Here is a 6,413-nt window from a genome sequence, read left to right on the forward strand (position 1 = left end):
GCTGAAACTTACTCCGGGTCACACACTAAGTCAGAGGCAGAGCCAGAGCCAGGACCCAGGTTCCCTCTGACTCACCAAGTCCACTGTCAAGCGATGATTTGTGCAATCTTTTATAAACATGCCCAGGTCACGTGGTTTTGATGAAGTGACTGACACATCAGATATAGTGTCTGACCCACACGATCACTGGAATGAGATCCGCACGACCTGAAGTATGAACATCTCCAGGACAGGGGAGATCTGTGGGCACTTGCCTGTTCCCCCTCCTTCCAGCCAATCTTTACTGTGACAGAGTAACTGCCTGGGTTCAAAGCCCACCCCTAATACCTCCCCTGTGCATGATCCTGGGTAAATTACTTTGTCACTGTGGTAGCTAGCCCCCATGACGACCCCCAGTGGTTTTCACCGCCTGGTCTTCCTACTCTTGTATAGTCGGTCCCCTCCTACAGTGATTAGAGCCGACCTGTGTAACCACTAAGATACTATAGAAATGACAGCGTGACTTCAGAGGCTGAGCCAGAAAATGCATTTTGGCTTCCACTTTGCTCTCTTGGATCAGTTGCTCTGGGAGAAGTCAGCTGCCATGTTCTAAGCGCACTCAAGCAGCCCCGTGGTGAGATCCACGTGGCAAGTAACTGATACAACTGCCAACCGATTTGCCAGGCCTGTTTGGGGGCCACCTTGGAACTGGATCCTCCAGCCCAGGTGAAGCTTGAAGATGACTGCAGCCCTGGTGGACAGCTTGACTGGAGTCTCATGGGGTGCCCCAGGCTAGAATCACCCCATTAATCTGCTCTTAAATTCCCGACCCACAGAGAATGCGTGACATAAATGATTATTATGGTTTTCAGCTGTTAAGCTTCAGAATAATTTGTTATGCAGCAATAGATAATGACTATAGTCAGTCATCCTCAGCCTCCCTTTCCTTACCTTTGAAATGGAGATGAAGAAACACCTGCTCCAGAGAATCACAGGGAGGATTCGGCAGAATGATGCCTGGGAAGGGTCTGGTTCCTGGCGAACACTCGTGGAGAGGAGCCAACATCGGTCTATTATTTTACAGTCTTTATTCTTTGAGAGCAGAGGTGAATACAGTGTGAAGAAGGGCCAGGAGGGAGGGTGGCGGAGCAACACCCGGTATCTTCTCTCTCTTCCCGGCCTCTCAGTTCTGACTCTGTGCTTCCCTACCCTCTCCGGGGACAGAAGTCCTACGGGAACCTCAGTCTCCTTAGGAGGCAGGGTGGGATGGGGCCAATGCTCCTCGGAGCATTCACCTGACCATCTCAGTCTCTGGCACCCACCCCTGCAGCTGATCTAGTGATTTCTTGCTCATCTGCCAGGAGGCCCGATGCACAGAATTCGCTTCATCTCAGCACTTTGCAGAGATGTTCCCTTACCCCTAGCAGCCACACAGCTAAGGACTGCTTTGCTCCTTATTCTACTTCTGAGAACTGAGTTTAAATTTTAATTCTGCTCCTGATTTGCCCTTTGTCAAGTCACTCAACCTCTTGAGCCCCATTTCCTCATCTACCAACCAGAGATAGTGAATTTCACCTCAGGGTTGTTGGGGGAAGAAAATGAAGCAAGACAGTGAGCTAGGAATGCTTTGTTAAGTGGAAATAATAAACTGTAAATGCCCCCAAGCCTGTCCCCAGCTCCCTGCTCTGCCCCATCCTCCCCACGGCCACACTGAATTCTCACAGGCAGCCTCTGCCTCACTCTGGGCTTGAGACCAACCTTACTTTTTAATCAGGGGACTATATTTTGTGTGGTTTTTTTTTAAGATTTTATTTATTTATCTGTTAGAGACAGGGAGAGAGAGAGAGCACAAGCAGGGGCAGTGGCAGGCAGAGGGAGAAGCAGGCTCCCCGCTGAGCAAGGAGCCTGATGCGGGGCTTGATCCCAGGACCCTGGGATCATGACAGGAGCTGAAGGCAGACGATTAATGACTGAGTCACCCAGGTGCCCTGAGATTTGATTTCTTTAATCAGGGGCTCAGCTGTAAGTTGAAAATGTGCTCTAGTACCATGTTTCCTATGCCAAAGACCCGGTTCAAAATAAACTATTTTTAAATCAAAGTAATAAAATCACAGTATAAAATACTGACCTTAAATCTGGATGTGCACTGAAATCCCCTTGAGGAGTTCATGTTGACGCCTGGACCTCACCTCCAGAGATTTAGATTTAATTATATAGGGCGTGGCTTGGACATTGGGATTTGTTTTTTAAGATTTTATTTCTTTATTTGACAGAGAGAGACACAACGAGAGAGGGAACACAAGCAGGGGAAGTGGGAGAGGGAGAAGCAGGCTTCCTGCAGAGCAGGGAGCCCAATGTGGGGCTCGATCCCAGGACCCCGGGATCATGACCTGAGCCGAAGGCAGATGCTTAACGACTGAGCCACCCAGGCGCCCCTGATATTGGGATTTTTGAAAGCTCCCCTGCCTTACTCCCCTGAATGAAACAATTGTTTTCAAGATACCCGACACCAGGTAATAAAGGACAGTGATCCCCCAGAGCCTGGAAACAAATGAGGTGGGTCCTATGATTTCCCCAGATTACGGTCTTGAGAGGGAGTTTTCAGGCCATATGGTGCAGGGAGGGGGGCACCCAGATGGAGCCCAGCATCCACTTTGAGTTGGGAGACAGAGAGCTGAGAGTCTGGGAAGACCAAAAGAGTATCAAAGAGTAGAGAGAGAGAGAGAGAGAGAGAGAATTCTGGAGATCTACTCAAATATTTAGCTGAGTACTCACTAGCACGTGCATGTGAAGAAACTATCCAAGGACAAGGAAAGAACCAGACAAAAGGATTAAAGGGAACAGTGTTCAGTGCTAATGAAGGGCCAAGAATAGTGCCTGATTCCACCAGCCAGACTGGCAAGCCTTATGATTCATAGGGCATTGGGTAGAATACACACACGGGTATTGCCTCAGCAGTGGAGGAAAGTTGGGCCTAGCCTAAGCCCTGCTTTGGTCCCACCTATCTTAAAAGCAAGACCCAAGAGGATCAAACTCTTTCCAAATAAGTGCATCCCGCAACAAAGTGTAAGAATACTTAGAGAATTACAAAAATATCTTGCAGCCAACAGGTAACATCCACGGTATGTGACATCCAATAAAAACATTTACCAGTCATGCAAAGCAGGAAATAATGAGAAGAAAAAGGAATTGAAACTGACCCAGAACTGACATAGATGTTAGAATTAGCAGAGGACATACTAAGACAGCTACTACATGTCCAAAAAGTTAAGCAGACACATGGAAGACATAAAAAAGAAATCAAGCATCTAGAAATGAGTGAGATTTTATTTATTTATTTATCTATCGATCTATTTATTTATTTATTTATTACTGGGCTGCCTATTTCTAATTTATTTCTTTTAAGACCACCTCCTTGCAATTTCCAAAAGGGAAAATACAAAACAAGAAACGGACTTTGTTTCAGATACACAAAGAATGTGCTGGAGTTTAAAGCATTACTGATAACATTGTTACAGAAGAATGTCAGTTTACTGCAGGGCATGTCAGTATTCCTGAAGAATAAACAGGATTTCTCTTTTCCTCCCACTGGGGTGTTCTCAGGTGTAAGTCACTGCCCGGGCTCTTTGGCATATTTTCCATGTAGAAGATTCGGAGCCTGGAAATCATGCTGACAGTTGGAGTAGGCCATTCCCAATCCCAGGCCAGAATTAAAGACTAATGGCCACATTCTTCTTTTAAAGAAGGTAAGGGAGAAAACAAGTCCTACTCAGAAACTAGTCCCTATTTTCATGGACCCCATCCGCCATGCACTGGTCCCACTTCCTGCCCAGCTGCGAATCCCAGCGGTCCCCCACCCACAGCTCCTGCTTTCCTTAAGGTGGGGGCGGGGGGTTGCCCTGCTCCTGAGATGAGTGAGATTTTAAAATACACTGAATGAAGGGTGCCTGGCTGACTCACTCTTTGGAGCATGCAACTCTTGGTCTTGGGGTTGTGAGTTCGAGCCCCACATTGGGTGTAGTGATTACTTAAAGATAAAAAAAAATTTTTTTTTTAATCACTGGATGGGATTAACAGCATATTAGACATTACAGTACAGAATAAAAGTTTAGTAAACTTGAAGATATAGCTAGAGAAAATATCCAAAATGAAACAGAATAAAAGAGAATGTCAAAATAATGAACAGAGCATTAGTGAGCTGTGAGACAACTTTAAGCAGTCTAATACATATGTAATTAGAGCCTCTGAAGGTGATGAGGGTGGGATAGAAAAAATTTAAGGTAATAATGGTTGGAGTGCCTGGATGGCTCAGTTGGTTGAGCGTCTAACTCTTGGTTTCAGCTTGGGTCATGATCTCAGAGTCATGGGATCAAGCCCCATGTCAGGCTCCACGCTCAGTAGGGAGTCTGCTTGGGATTCTCTCCCTCTCCCTTTCCCTCTGCCCCTCACCCAGATTTCTTTCTCTCTCTCTCTCTCTCTCAGATAAATAAATAAATCTTAAAAAAAAAAATGAAGCAATGGGAGCACCTGGGTGGCTCAGTTGTTAAGTGTCTGCCTTCGGCTCAGGTCATGATTGCAGGGTCCTGGGATTGAGCCCTGCATCGGGCTCCCTGCTCCGCGGGAAGCCTGCTTCTCCCTCTCCCACTCCCCCTGCTTGTGTTCCCTCTCTCACTGTGTCTCTCTCTGTCAAATAAATAAATAAAATCTTTTAAAAAGAAATTTAGGGAATGCCTGGGTGGCTCAGTTGGTTGAGCGACTGCCTTCGGCTCAGGTCATGATCCTGGAGTCCCGGGATCGAGTCCTGCATGGGGCTCCCTGCTCAGCGGGGAGTCTGCTTCTCCCTCTGACCCTCCCCCCTCTCATGCTCTCTCTCTCTCTATCTCATTCTCTCTCACAAATAAATAAATAAAATCTTTAAAAAAATTTAAAAATGAAGTAATAATGGCTAAAATATTTCCAAATATGATGACATAATTGTCTATGTAGAAGAAAAACCCCAGTGGAATCTACTTTTTAAAAAAAACTACTAGAACTAATAAAAAGATCAATATACAAAAATAAATTGTATTTCTCTATACTAGAAATGAATAATTGGAAATTGGAACAAAAATATTATTTATAGGGGTTCCTGGGTAGCTCAGTTGGTTAAGCATCCAACTCTTGATTTCAGCTCAGGTCATGATCTCAGGGTCATGAGATCGAGCCCCGCGTCTGACTCCACACTGGGCATGGAGCCTGCTCAAGATTCCCTGTCTCCCTCTCCCCCTCTACTTGCCACTCCCCATTCCCCATGCTCTCTCTCTCTGAAGGAAAAAAAAAAATATATATATATATATATATATTATTTGAGGTAGCATCCCAAACTATGAAATACTTAGGGATAAGTATGGTAAAGAATATGAAATATATCTCTACTCTGAAAACTACAGAACATTGCTGAGAGACTAAAAAAGACTTAAATAAATTGAGAAATATACTGTGTTATGGGTCAGAAGACTTAATTCTCCCCAAATTGACCTATAAATTCAATGCAATCCCAATTAAAAATTCGAGTGGGCTTTTTGTAGAAATTGACAAGCTGGTTCTAAAATTCATACGGAAATGCAAGAGCCTAGGATAGACAAAACCTGATTTTAAGACTATATAAAACTATAGTAGTCATGACAATATGGTCTTGGCAGAAAGATTGAGAGACAGAGTAATGGAACAGAACAGATTTGAGAAACACATCCACGTAGTATATGGACAACTGATTTTCTACAAAGATTCTAAGGCAAGGATAACCTTTTCTACAACTGGTGTTGAAACAACTGGTTATCCCTATGCAAAAGAAAAATATAATAAAATGTAAAAAGAATTTTGATTCATACCTTGCACCATCTACAAAAATTAACTCAAATTGTAGTCCTAAATGTAAAACTGAAAACTTTATGACAGTGGGTTAACCAAAGTTTTCTTAGATATGATACCAAAAGCACAATCCATAAAAGAACAGATTGATAAAATGGATTTCATGGAAACAAAAACTTCTGCTTTTCTTTTTTTTTAAGATTTTAATTATTTATTTGAGAGAGAATGAGAGAGAGAGAGAGCACAAGAGGGGGGAGGGTCAGAGGGAGAAGCAGGCTCCCTGCTGAGCAGGGAGCCCCATGTGGGACTCAATCCCGGGACTCCAGGATCATGACTTGAGCCGAAGGCAGTTGCCCAACCAACTGAACCACCCAGGTGCCCCAAAACTTCTGCTTTTCGAAAGGCACTATTAGAAGAATGAAAAGACAAGTCACAGACTAAGAGAAAAATATTTGTAAATCATAAAAAATAAAGCACCAGAATATATAAACAACTCTCAAGACTCATGAAGAGAACTTGGGCACCTGGGTGGCTCAGTTGGTTAAGCAACTGCCTTCGGCTCAGGTCACGATCCTGGAGTCCCG

General features: G+C 44.3%; 1 pseudogene; it reads right to left on the bottom strand.

The window, feature by feature from the left end:
- Nucleotides 1–3,589: 3,589 nt before the first annotated feature.
- Nucleotides 3,590–5,859, bottom strand: LOC114220745 (MICOS complex subunit Mic10-like; annotated as a pseudogene).
- Between the last annotated feature and the right edge of the window lie 554 nt (nucleotides 5,860–6,413).

This window comes from Eumetopias jubatus, unplaced genomic scaffold, assembly GCF_037043125.1.
Source record: "Eumetopias jubatus isolate StellerSeaLion01/CBP00866 unplaced genomic scaffold, mEumJub1_p1.0 scaffold_9, whole genome shotgun sequence".
Classification (NCBI taxonomy): Eukaryota; Metazoa; Chordata; class Mammalia; order Carnivora; family Otariidae; genus Eumetopias; species Eumetopias jubatus.